The 15000-nt window shown below is 41.4% G+C and overlaps 1 protein-coding gene across 1 annotated transcript in view; it reads right to left on the minus strand.

Annotated features, from left to right (window-relative positions):
• LOC306744713 (atrial natriuretic peptide receptor 1-like) overlaps positions 1–15000 on the minus strand; it is a gene marked incomplete at its 5' end in the record, with an annotated part of 56476 nt that overhangs the window by 15750 nt on the left and 25726 nt on the right. The window lies entirely within an intron of this gene.

Below are 15000 nucleotides of genomic sequence, written 5' to 3' on the forward strand. Positions count from 1 at the left end.
GTTTGGATTTGGACCAAGAAGGCTGCAGATAACCAATGACGTCACACACTTTCATAACAATGTTTCAGCTGCAATAAACTTTGAGGAAAGAGAGCCGAAGAAGCTGGCAACCTCCGGCTCTGAAAAGTAAAGCAAAAGCTTCATGTGTTAAAGCTGCATTCTCTCTCCTGACCACCAGGGGGCGACTCCTCTGGTTGTATAGAAGTATATGCTTCATGTGTTGAAGCTGCATTCTCTCTCCTGACCACCAGGGGGTGACTCCTCTGGTTGTATAGAAGTATATGCTTCATGTGTTGAAGCTGCATTCTCTCTCCTGACCACCAGGGGGCGACTCCTCTGGTTGTATAGAAGTCTATGCTTCATGTGTTGAAGCTGCATTCTCTCTCTTGACCACCAGGGGCGACTCCTCTGGTTGTATAGAAGTCTATGAGAAAGTCCAAAACAAAGAAGGTGACGACCTAAAACCAAGATGGCGATGACTTAAAACTAAGATAACGAAAGCTTAAAACCAAGTTGGCGACAGCCTAGAACCAAGATGGCGACGACCTAAAACCAAAATGGCGATGGCCTAAAACCAAAATGGCGACAGCCTAAAATCAAGATGGCGATGACATAAAACCTTCACAGGTTGCCTCCTGGCTGCAGGACAGTTTTTAAAGCCAATGATGCTGTTCTTACTGCATACTTCTAACAATATCGTAACAGATGTTGTTAAAAATATGCAGTAAGGACAGCATCATTTCTGCCATTACTTATCTGCATGATAAATCTATAAATGCACGCTGTCTATTACACATGACCACAGCTGCTGTCCTGCTGTCTTTCTTGTATTTGCGATGTAATCTGAGACGGCAGACGACCTCAATGACGTCACCGTGCTCCTGGAACACAGCGGTCATGATTCACACGTCGGTTCACTCACAGCCGTGCGGTCGTGAACCGACGGCCGTCATCCATCCAGCCCTCCGGCTCGCTGTCCATTAGCTAATGGAGCGGAAGCTGCCGGGAGCGAGCCGTAACCTGATCTCCCTCCGCGTTCAGTGGCCGGCCTCCTTCCCCTGTCTGTCATGGATATTATCGCTGATGAAATCTCTGCCTCCCATTCACGCCTTGTCCTTCTCATTCATCCCCTCTGCTTTTATCAGCCTCCATTAAGTATTAATATGCGTGGATGAGGATTCACATTCACGGGTTTAGACGGAGGCCAGAAGGCCAGAAAGAGCATGTATGCATGTTTATGATCATGAATGCAGCATCTTTATTGTTTGTTTTCATTGCTTTAAAATAAATAAATGAAGATGTCGTAGAACGTCTTCTGGCCGCCGGTTTCTCTCAACAACCTGAGAGCCCTTTGATCTCCGCTGGTCTGTTTCACGGTTTAAACACAGACCTCCATCTTTATAACAGACCTCCATCTTTAAACACAGACCTCCATCTTTAATAACAGACCTCCATCTTTAAACACAGACCTCCATCTTTATAACAGACCTCCATCTTTAAACACAGACCTCCATCTTTAATAACAGACCTCCATCTTTAAACACAGACCTCCATCTTTAATAACAGACCTCCATCTTTAAACACAGACCTCCATCTTTAAAAACAGACCTCCATCTTTAATAACAGACCTCCATCTTTAAACACAGACCTCCATCTTTAAGCACAGACCTCCATCTTTATTAACAGACCTCCATCTTTAATAACAGACCTCCTTTTTTAAAAACAGACCTCCATCTTTAAAAACAGACCTCCATCTTTAATAACAGACCTCCTTCTTTAACAACAGACCTCCATCTTTAATAACAGACCTGCATCTTTAATAACAGACCTCCATCTTTAATAACAGACCTCCTTTTTTAAAAACAGACCTCCATCTTTAAAAACAGACCTCCATCTTTAAACACAGACCTCCATCTTTAAACACAGACCTCCATCTTTAATAACAGACCTCCATCTTTAAACACAGACCTCCATCTTTAAAAACAGACCTCCTTCTTTAAAAACAGACCTCCATCTTTAAACACAGACCTTCATCTTTAAACACAGACCTCCATCTTTAATAACAGACCTCCATCTTTAAAAACAGACCTCCATCTTTAAACACAGACCTCCATCTTTAAAAACAGACCTCCTTCTTTAAAAACAGACCTCCTTCTTTAAAAACAGACCTCCATCTTTAAACACAGACCTCCATCTATAAAAACAGACCTCCTTCTTTAAAAACAGACCTCCTTCTTTAAAAACAGACCTCCTTTTTTAAAAACAGACCTCCATCTTTATAACAGACCTCCATCTTTAAACACAGACCTCCATCTTTAATAACAGACCTCCATCTTTAAACACAGACCTCCATTTTTATAACAGACCTCCATCTTTAAACACAGACCTCCATCTTTAATAACAGACCTCCATCTTTAAACACAGACCTCCATCTTTAATAACAGACCTCCATCTTTAAACACAGACCTCCATCTTTAAAAACAGACCTCCATCTTTAATAACAGACCTCCATCTTTAAACACAGACCTCCATCTTTAAACACAGACCTCCATCTTTATTAACAGACCTCCATCTTTAACAACAGACCTCCTTTTTTAAAAACAGACCTCCATCTTTAAAAACAGACCTCCATCTTTAATAACAGACCTCCTTCTTTAACAACAGACCTCCATCTTTAAAAACAGACCTGCATCTTTAATAACAGACCTCCATCTTTAAACACAGACCTCCATCTTTAAAAACAGACCTCCTTCTTTAAAAACAGACCTCCATCTTTAAAAACAGACCTCCTTCTTTAAAAACAGACCTCCTTTTTTAAAAACAGACCTCCATCTTTAATAACAGACCTCCATCTTTAATAACAGACCTCCTTTTTTAAAAACAGACCTCCATCTTCAAAAACAGACCTCCATCTTTAAACACAGACCTCCATCTTTAAAAACAGACCTCCATCTTTAAACACAGACCTCCATCTATAAAAACAGACCTCCTTCTTTAAAAACAGACCTCCTTCTTTAAAAACAGACCTCCATCTTTAAAAACAGACCTCCATCTTTAAACACAGACCTCCATCTTTAAACACAGACCTCCATCTATAAAAACAGACCTCCTTCTTTAAAAACAGACCTCCTTCTTTAAAAACAGACCTCCATCTTTAAAAACAGACCTCCATCTTTAATAACAGACCTCCTTCTTTAAAAACAAACCTCCATCTTTAAAAACAGACCTCCTTCTTTAAAAACAAACCTCCATCTTTAAAAACAGACCTCCTTCTTAAATAACAGACCTCCTTCTTTAACAACAGACCTCCATCTTTAAAAACAGACCTCCATCTTTAATAACAGACCTCCTTCTTTCACAACAGACCTCCATCTTTAATAACAGACCTGCATCTTTAATAACAGACCTCCATCTTTAATAACAGACCTCCTTATTTAATAACAGACCTCCTTCTTTAATAACAAACCTCCATCTTTAAAAACAGACCTCCTTATTTAATAACAGACCTCCTTCTTTAATAACAGACCTCCATCTTTAATAACAGACCTCCTTCTTTAACAACAGACCTCCTTATTTAAAAACAGACCTCCATCTTTAATAACAAACCTCCATCTTTAACAACAGACCTCCATCTTTAACAACAGACCTCCTTATTTAACAACAGACCTCCTTATTTAATAACAGACCTCCTTATTTAACAACAGACCTCCATCTTTAACAACAGACCTCCTTATTTAACAACAGATTTCCATCTTTAACAACAGACCTCCTTATTTAATAACAGACCTCCATCTTTAACAACAGACCTCCTTATTTAATAACAGACCTCCATCTTTAACAACAGACCTCCTTATTTAAAAACAGACCTCCTTATTTAACAACAGACCTCCTTATTTAAAAACAGACCTCCTTATTTAACAACAGACCTCGTTATTTAACAACAGACCTTATTTAAAAACAGACCTCCTTATTTAACAACAGACCTCCTTATTTAACAACAGACCTCCTTATTTAATAACAGACCTCCATCTTTAACAACAGACCTCCTTATTTAAAAACAGATTTCCATCTTTAACAACAGACCTCCTTATTTAATAACAGACATCCTTATTTAACAACAGACCTCCTTATTTAAAAACAGACCTCCTTCTTAAATAACAGACCTCCTTCTTTAACAACAGACCTCCATCTTTAAAAACAGACCTCCATCTTTAATAACAGACCTCCTTCTTTCACAACAGACCTCCATCTTTAATAACAGACCTGCATCTTTAATAACAGACCTCCATCTTTAATAACAGACCTCCTTATTTAATAACAGACCTCCTTCTTTAATAACAAACCTCCATCTTTAAAAACAGACCTCCTTATTTAATAACAGACCTCCTTCTTTAATAACAGACCTCCATCTTTAATAACAGACCTCCTTCTTTAACAACAGACCTCCTTATTTAAAAACAGACCTCCATCTTTAATAACAAACCTCCATCTTTAACAACAGACCTCCATCTTTAACAACAGACCTCCTTATTTAACAACAGACCTCCTTATTTAATAACAGACCTCCTTATTTAACAACAGACCTCCATCTTTAACAACAGACCTCCTTATTTAACAACAGATTTCCATCTTTAACAACAGACCTCCTTATTTAATAACAGACCTCCATCTTTAACAACAGACCTCCTTATTTAATAACAGACCTCCATCTTTAACAACAGACCTCCTTATTTAAAAACAGACCTCCTTATTTAACAACAGACCTCCTTATTTAAAAACAGACCTCCTTATTTAACAACAGACCTCGTTATTTAACAACAGACCTTATTTAAAAACAGACCTCCTTATTTAACAACAGACCTCCTTATTTAACAACAGACCTCCTTATTTAATAACAGACCTCCATCTTTAACAACAGACCTCCTTATTTAAAAACAGATTTCCATCTTTAACAACAGACCTCCTTATTTAATAACAGACATCCTTATTTAACAACAGACCTCCTTATTTAAAAACAGACCTCCTTATTTAACAACAGACCTCCTTATTTAAAAACAGATTTCCATCTTTAACAACAGACCTCCTTATTTAATAACAGACATCCTTATTTAACAACAGACCTCCTTATTTAATAACAGACCTCCATCTTTAACAACAGACCTCCTTATTTAAAAACAGACCTCCTTTTTTAACAACAGACCTCCTTATTTAATAACAGACCTCCATCTTTAACAACAGACCTCCTTATTTAAAAACAGACCTCCTTATTTAACAACAGACCTCCTTATTTAAAAACAGACTTCCTTATTTAACAACAGACCTCCTTATTTAACAACAGACCTCCTTATTTAAAAACAGACCTCCTTATTTAACAACAGACCTCCTTATTTAACAACAGACCTCCTTATTTAAAAACAGACCTCCTTATTTAAAAACAGATTTCCATCTTTAACAACAGACCTCCTTATTTAACAACAGACCTCCTTATTTAAAAACAGACCTCCTTATTTAATAACAGACATCCTTATTTAACAACAGACCTCCTTATTTAAAAACAGACTTCCTTATTTAACAACAGACCTCCTTATTTAAAAACAGATTTCCATCTTTAACAACAGACCCGTGTGCAGCTCTGTTTTTTGGGTCCTGTAAAACCTGTTGCTAGGTAACCAAGATCCCCTCCTCATGTGTTTATAACAGCGTCTTTTAAATCAAACATTAGAAAACATAATCGGGTCACATCGTTGGAACTCGTCCATCACGCGGCGCCAGCTCACTCAGCAGCAGGAGCATGCAATATTATTATTATTATGAATAAAGTGTGACTGTTAGTGATCCTGGAGGTTCAGCTGAGGCAGGAAGCTCATTTAAATAAAACATGACGAATAACTGAAGGAACAAAACATATTTATTACTATTATGGTTTACATTTGTTCCTATTGTATGGATGGGTTTTATTATTATTAAATATGACCGTTTAACTTTATTCAATAACGTTGCTTTGATTTGTCTGTCAAAGCACTTTGTAAACCTTTTAACGGTGTAAATAAAGTTGTTGTTGTTGTTGTTGTTGTTATTCTCCTCGGACAGACTTTGTTTGTTATTTCATCTTTTCGGAAAAGTTGTGTCACAGACCGTGAATAAGAAGTGACGTCTTTGGTGTTGATTTCACCCCCTGGTGGTCAGTAGAGAGAATGCAGCTTCAACACATGAAGCATATACTTCTATACAACCAGAGGAGTCGCCCCCTGGTGGTCAGGAGAGAGAATGCAGCTTCAACACATGAAGCATATACTTCTATACAGCCAGAGGAGTTGCCCCCTGGTGGTCAGGAGAGAGAATGCAGCTTTACCACATGAAGCATATACTTCTATACAGCCAGAGGAGTTGCCCCCTGGTAGTCAGGAGAGAGAATGCAGCTTTACCACATGGCGCTTCTTCTCTCTTCTTGGTTGTACAGAAACCAACAGATTTCATGTCCTGACTGTTTCAAGATGGCTGCATTATCAGCCCTCACAGCTGCACTGATGGACAGAGATAGGAAGCAAAACAAGGACCCTGCGCTCCGGCTGAAAGGCAGCAGCAGACGGGAGGCTCTGGTTTCACACGATTACATTTCAGGGCTATTTATGGAGGGGTCTCCTATGCCGCCTAACAGGGGCTTCTGACAATGAGACGAGGAGAGGAGATCGATAACAAAAGGGAGACGGATGAGATGAGACGAGACACACAAAAACCTGACAGAACGACAGAAATGAGACAAGAAGATTTTCACACAAAAATGATGTAACTTCAGCTGAACGTCTTAATATTTTCGGCTCTGCTCCGTCAGCTCAGCGGGACACTCATATCCTACTCAATTATGATCCATCTGTGCCTGGATTATATGCAGAATGTTTTATTGAGTGGACAAGGCTTATATTGGCTTATATTGGATTATATTTGGTTGTATTGGGTTATATTTGGTTGTTTTGGGTTATATTTGGTTATATTGGGTTGTATTGGTTTGTATTGGGTTGTATTTGGTTGTTTTGGGTTGCATTGGTTATAGTGGGTTATATTGGGTTGTATTGGGTTATATTGGGTTGTATTGGGTTATATTTGGTTGTATTGAGTCATATTTGGTTGTTTTGGGTTATATTTGGTTATATTGGGTTGTATTGGTTTGTATTGGGTTGTATTGGGTTGTTTTGGGTTGCATTGGTTATAGTGGGTTATATTGGGTTGTATTGGGTTATATTGGGTTGTATTGGGTTATATTTGGTTGTTTTGGGTTATATTTGGTTATATTGGGTTGTATTGGTTTGTATTGGGTTGTATTGGGTTGTATTGGTCTTCACAGCCTGCATTTTGGAGAAAGTTGTGTAACAGCGGCGGTTTAGATGAAAGCAAACGCCACGCTCACTTTCAGACCCGCGTAGACGTCGTGTGCTGAAAGATCCTCCCGTCATCGCTGACGCTGCAGACTCTGTTTATTGCACCTCAGCCTGTTTATTTTGGGGCTCCATGACATTCCTCCGGCGCCTCTGGTTGATGAACGCAGACGAGACGGCGTTTAAAACTGTGATTTCAGCACAAGCAGCGCCGGTGGAGGAAACGTTGGAGTTCACACAAACGATCCCGCAGGTAAATGCGTGAACAACACAACAAATACAACATAAACTAAGATGATGCTACGAGAGACACACACTCATCACCGGGCGAATGAGCATCAAAGAAAAGCTCCATTTCTACCAACAATAAACACAGATTCATTATTTATTTAGTATTTTACTGGAGAACAGTTTCACATTTTTGCACGCTCGGCTGCACATTCACCAAAAGACTCCATCAGTCATTTATGATTAATAAACTGGAAGTTTGCCGATAATAAAACAAATACGTTTCTCTCGAGTTGGCGGCAAGTTTTTTCTTCAGCAAACTTCTTAGATAAAATAAAGCGTCTCTGAAAACACAGCAGCCTTTCAGAATGAACCCTGGACCACGGGCCGGGCGCCCCGGCTGCATGCAGCGGCTGACGGAGCGGTAGGCCCCGCCCCTCTTTGACCTCGAGGTCACAGCGGAGAAACAAAGAGGCGGAGAGCCAACGAAAGGAAGTCTGTTTGTGTTTGGAGGTTTGTGACGTCGCTGAATAAACCTAAATATTAATATTATGATAGATTATAGATTATACACAGCGGAGGAGCAGACTGGTCGAAATGTCAAACCCTGAGATGCGTTCAGTGACTCAGGATTTATCCTTCCTCTTGTGGTCGGGTCGACCCGTTTTAGGTCTTAATGCATAAAAGAACCACATAAATGTGTTTATTGCATCAAGGCTTTTTGACTTTGTCAGGAACCTTTATTTCAACTAAATAACACAAAACAAAATGTTTTCACTAAATTATAAAATGCTCTGGTTGAAATTATGACCTTTGTGTTGTTAGGGTCGGCTTTGACCCAGTTATGAAAATAAGATTTGCTTGATTGATGGTTGTTTTTTTGACCTTGCAAATCTACATGTTGTGTTATGACTTGTTCTGCTTTTCATTTTGTGTTTGTATTAAAGTTCTATTGCTGAAAAAAATCATTTTTAGCCTTTTTCTTGAAGTAAATATATATGGGTCAAAATTGACCCGTAACACCATAGATGTTACTATAGTTAATAATATTAAAATGAATACATGAATAAAATAAATTTAAGAAGAGATGTGTTCTAATACCCCTCAGTAATAGTCCGGTAACACAACAACCTTTTATTTATTTATATGATTCTCTTGAGGTTCATTTTAACATTTATTTAATAGAAATGGAGGTATCCTGACAAAGAAAAGGCCCAGAGGCCCACACCAGAAATATTAAAACAAAAACAATATGTTCATGGATAAGGAACCCTAACAAGGTCACCAAGAGATGAGGAACACATTGGATGATAGATAATAGTTTTTATTGTATTATACAGCTGATTTAAGACATGGGTCAAAACCGACCCGCTAACACAAGAGATGCTAACAGAAAGCTAACACAACAGGTGCTAACAGAAAGCTAACACAAGAGATGCTAACAGAAAGCTAATACAAGAGGTGCTAACAGAAAGCTAACACAAGCGATGCTAACAGAACGCTAACACAAGATATGCTATGCTAACAGAAAGCTAATACAAGAGGTGCTAACAGAAAGCTAACACAAGAGGTGCTAACAGAAAGCTAATACAAGAGGTGCTAACAGAAAGCTAACACAAAAGGTGCTAACAGAAAGCTAATACAAGAGGTGCTAACAGAAAGCTAACACAAGAGGTGCTAACAGAAAGCTAACACAAGAGGTGCTAACAGAAAGCTAATACAAGAGGTGCTAACAGAAAGCTAACACAAGAGGTGCTAACAGAAAGCTAATACAAGAGGTGCTAACAGAAAGCTAACACAAGAGGTGCTAACAGAAAGCTAACACAAGAGGTGCTAACAGAAAGCTAATACAAGAGGTGCTAACAGAAAGCTAACACAAGCGGAAGGGTGAAACGTCCTCAGCGGACAGAAGCGGTCCGTCGTGAACCCGCTGCTCTCGTTAGACGACCGACGCTCCGTCACCACCTTCCTCCTCCGACCGCTGACCCCCGACCCTTCAAAATAAAACACCAGCGCTCTCAGACGGCACAAAGGAGCCCCGATGACGGATCCATCAGCAGCCGGTTCAGGTCAGGGGACGAGGAACGCGTGGTTTGTGTGTTTTGGGAGTCGGTTCCAACACAGGAAGTCGAAGCAGTTTGGTGTCATTCATCGGCTGGATCTGCAGCGGAGGAGTTGAGAAACATCACAGAGTCCACCGACCCGACGCCGAACCCTTTCTCCACCGGCCGACATCCGGCCCGAATAAACCGATGGCAATCCTCACAGAGGGTTTGTTTAGAATATGACAACATATACATTTGAGCTTTAAGGTATCTGAGCGGCGACGCTCAGCCGAAGCAAAGACAAAAGAACCTGAACATCTGCAGCTCTGCACATAGAAAAGACTGTCGGAGGCTTCTTCAGACGTGAAAGCGTACTCACACTCCAGAGATATACAAATAGACCTGAGGGATAAATACAGCGGAGAGAATCTGCTCACGACTCTGAAACAGATCAATGAGGTCGATGCCGAAGACACGAGTGAATAAACACTCGTGTCCTGTGGAGCCGGAGGCCAGATCTGATCCGCGAGAGCGAGGACGCTGTGCAGAGAAACGGCCTGCGCTTTAATCAAAGACTCGTTGGGAAAAACACTTCCCGGAGAAACTCCACGAGTGGCGGGGACGTGAGGGGTCGAAGGTCACGGCAGCCTGGCAGCAGATGGAGGAGGGAGGCATCGCTCCACCTCGTTCAGGGCTTTTATTGTGAAAGAGCAAAGCAGCACTGTGGTGTAATGTGGCGGCAGACAGATTCTCTTCCTTTTTAGGGTGAAACTGATGACATCATCTGGTCGGCGTTTCATGAATCAGACCCTTCGTCCAGCTCCTCGGTATCTGGCTGGAGGGCGAAGGTCGGAGGGCCGGATCAGTGAGGTAAACGGGTTCTTGTGGAGGTGAAACATGAATCTTTTTCTATAACCAAACACAGACGCCGACGGACGGATGATGCTGCACAGATGGAAGATGTTAAAGATCTCACTGGTGCAAAGAAAACCTGCAGAGGTATGTGTCGAGGTTGTAGAAACCTAAAAAAACTGAACTGGAGTGAGAGTCCTTTTGATCTGGAACGCGTGTTTACTTCTTCCTCCTGAAGAGTTATTAACTTATACTACTGTATTAAATAAACTAAAATACATCATGCTGTAGTGAAGAAGACTTGAAACTAGAGATTGAGACATAAACTCATGTTTACAATGTTTACTGAGGGAATACATCAAGAGAAGTAGAGTCATTTATACAGACTTCTATACAACCAGAGGAGTCGCCCCCTGGTGGTCAGGAGAGAGAATGCAGCTTTAACACATGAAGCATAGACTTCTATACAACCAGAAGAGTCACCCCCTGGTGGTAAGGAGAGAGAATGCAGCTTTAAAATATGAAGCATAGACTTCTATACAACCAGAGGAGTCACCCCCTGGTGGTCAGGAGAGAGAATGCAGCTTTAACACATGAAGCAAAGACTTCTATACAACCAGAGGAGTCACCCCCTGGTGGACAGGAAAGAGAATGCAGCTTTAACACATGAAGCATATACTTCTATACAACCAGAGGAGTCGCGGTCAGGAGAGAGAAAAAGCAGCTTTAACACATGAAGCATGTACTTCTATACAACCAGAGGAGTCGCCCCCTGGTGGTCAGGAGAGAGAATGCAGCTTTAACACATGAAGCATATACTTCTATACAACCAGAGGAGTCGCGGTCAGGAGAGAGAAAAAGCAGCTTTAACACATGAAGCATGTACTTCTATACAACCAGAGGAGTCACCCCCTGGTGGTCAGGAGAGAGAATGCAGGTTTTAGCCGTAGCGCTGCTGGTTCTGGTCGCTGACCTGCCATGACAGTAGTTCCCTAAGAGCTCTTCTGATTCTAAGCTTGAATTTATATTTCGTGCCGTGCTTCGATGTCAGAGCAGAACATGCTGTACATTCTTCAGAGGTTGCATAGAACACTGGCATTAGCGGAGTGTTACAGCCATGAGATAAGCTTTCTTAAGAGGGAAACAACTCGATGAAGCCGACAGAAGCAGATTCAAGGTCCCGACTTATCTCAACGCTAGCCTCAAACTCACATCTCAGAATTAATTATGAAGCTCTTCAGAGGTTTGTGAAACACAGAGTAAAACAACAGACGCATTTAATGTTTTATTCTGGCGAGTTTCTTCTGTTTAACATCACGTTTTTTTCTTCCGTTGTTCCTCCTCTGACCTGAGAGCAGCTGGAGGAGCTTCTGTTATAAATGTGGTTTTAAATGTAAAACAAAAGCTCCTGCAGTAAACGTTGGTTCATACATTCTGCTGAGTGAATAAATACATCTGAGAGAAATCTTCAGTTTTCTTGATCCTCAGACGCTACATTATTCTCCTAAACACTAGAGGGCGCTGCAAACTAAATGAACTGTGAAGAATCAAGAAGACCTGAAGGAGGGATTATTACCTGTAAACTCATATCTCATGTTCAATAATACTTTATTACCTTTAAATAAACCCTCTAAAAGAAAGAAGTCAAGTATTAAATGTGTTATAAAGAAACAAAAGGTTTTTCCACTCAGTGTCGTTTCCACTCAGTGTCGTTTCATCTGTATTTATATATATATATATATATATATATATATATATATATATATATATATATATATATATATATACTACCATTTATTATAATTTCTCTAGAAGCTCTCACCATTGATAACTGCACAAGTTAAACATGCATGATGTCGATGTGCATTTTACTTGTTTTATGTTGTGGTGCTGATGTTGTAGCCCTTTGGTGCCGATGAGTATTTAAGACTCTGGTGTTTACGTCTTTCACTGCATGCTGTACGACTTTAGAGAATCGCTGTTCATAGTTTGGTGCCGTGCAGCTGTGAGGGCCTCGGCACCAGAGCGCTACGGTGCGTGTGATGCTAATGCTTTCAACCATTTCAAGATAGGACCACCACCGCAGACAACAACAGATATGACAAAATATCTCCGTATTTCCACTCGCAAATCAAGTTTCTATGTGAGCACAATGACTGCTTCCTTCTAAGCTTTCCGTTGACACCCCACGTGAAGCAATAGGAGCCGCACGTCCTCTTCAGAGCCACTAGCTCACTTTCATGTGTGGGCCGAGCCCACCGGGGTCGAGGGTCCGGATGACAGGCGTTTCGTATCGCCAAAATACGCATAGCAACATGAGGGGGTGGAGGTATGCAGGACAGGGATGGACCTCATGATGAGCAAACAGCTGCTGTCAGATCCAGCTGTTTGTCATTGAATAAGCACGAAAATGCATTTTATACTTCATTTACTCTGTCAGCAATACTGGTAGTACATATGAATAGTACCTCTATAAGTTTGCAAGACTATACGCCTTTTTAATAGGTATATACATCATGAATACGTCGGGTCCTTTGCAGTCTCCAAATGGCAAAACGCCTAGACATACCATTAGAAAAACATGTGTCAAATATACATTTTCTGTGGGATTGATATCTGCTTTTTACTGAGACTAGATAAGGCTTCATGCCATGGTCTCATTGTGTTTTCCAGTTCATAAGTCTCAGTTATACTCATCAGTATTTACTCATATACTCATGTATTCATATACTCATGTTCAGGCGTGAATACAAACCTCATGCTTTAGTGCAGGCCTGGCCAACCCGCGGCTCCCAAGCCGCATGCGGCTCTTTGCCTGGTTTCATGCGGCTCTTGCGTTCATATCGAAGTTTGTGTTTTTTTTTGTTTTTTTATCTTTTTATTGATTTTGCAAATACTTTAGACCACTGGTGTCGAAATCAAGGCGTGACGGCTTGAAAGCCATGAAATCGCAGACCCGTTTTCAGTCATTTGCGACCCGTTTTCAGTCCGTCAGGACGGTCATTTTACATGGGCAAAAAAAATAAATAAATCCTGTGCTTTTATTTTGAAGGGATTTTTTAATGCGGCAGAGTGCAATTTATTCAATTTCAGTCATATTGATGTCATATGTTGTAACTCTGTTACGTTGTTCATTCTGGTCACATGACATCTATTCTTCTGTCCATCCTGGAGAGGGATCCTCCTCTGTTGCTCTCCTGAAGGTTCTTCCTGTTTTCCCTGTGAAAGGGTTTTTACTATCTTTATTTGGGGAGTTTTTCCTGATCTGATGTGAGGTCCCGGGACAGGATGTTATTTGTACAGATTGCACATTTTAATTTGTGATTTTGGGCTATATAAAATAAACTGAATTGAATTGAATATTCACACACTCCTCAATGCTGCGTTCACAACACACTTTACTTGCGTGAGTTTACACATCGGACTATTTGTGATAGTTTGCTTCATTCCCAACCTTTTTTTTGTATGATGTGTATGATGTGGCTCTTTGCAGGAACACAGTAAAAAATGTGGCTCTTAGTCTCTGACTGGTTGGCCACCCCTGCTTTAGTGTGTTCAAACTTATATAAAGTTACCTCTCAAAAGAGACCGAGACCATGCATGTTGTCCACATCAACAAGAACCATCACATTTAGGTATAACAAAACATGACAAAACTAAAACACTGCACACTCAAGAGAACGAGCCAGAAGGAAACATTCGCCACCACGCTCACCCGGGTAGTGGGACCGGCCCAGCAGCTAGCTCCCGGGTAGCGGGACCGGCCCAGCAGCTAGTTCCCGGGTAGCGGGACCGGCCCAGCAGCTAGTTCCCGGGTAGCGGGACCAGCCCAGCAGCTAGTTCCCGGGTAGCGGGACCGGCCCAGCAGCTAGCTCCCGGGTAGCGGGACCAGCCCAGCAGCTAGCTCCCGGGTAGCGGGACCAGCCCAGCAGCTAGCTCCCGGGTAGCGGGACCAGCCCAGCAGCTAGCTCCCGGGTAGCGGGACCAGCCCAGCAGCTAGCTCCCGGGTAGCGGGACCAGCCCAGCAGCTAGCTCCCGGGTAGCGGGACCAGCCCAGCAGCTAGCTCCCGGGTAGCGGGACCAGCCCCGGCTCAATGCCCGACGCAGGCAGCAGCAAACGCAACAAAACAGTAACACAAAGCAGTTCACTCACCACACGCTTTTCACTTAAAGACAAAGTCCATCCTTTTCTCTTTGTTAAACAGTTCAATGACGCGGTTGTTCAGTTTATCGGTGCTTCAGTTCCAGCTCCTTCTCCATTTAGTAAATCCGACACCAAGTCTGTTTCTCCTCCTCCTTCAGCCATTGAGTGTTAACAAAAACTACACCAAGCAAAACACTAAAAAAATCATAACTTCTCTTATGTTTCAGCCTGAATTATTCTTGCTCCTACTGAGTTCTGCTAGCAGCTAGCTAGCTTTCTGTTGACAGAAGTCACGCTGGACCACTGACCAATCACACGTCCAGGGCCAGCAAGACTATGACAATCAACAACAACGTCC

Source organism: Taurulus bubalis, assembly GCF_910589615.1.
Source record: "Taurulus bubalis genome assembly, chromosome: 12".
Classification (NCBI taxonomy): domain Eukaryota; kingdom Metazoa; phylum Chordata; class Actinopteri; order Perciformes; family Cottidae; genus Taurulus; species Taurulus bubalis.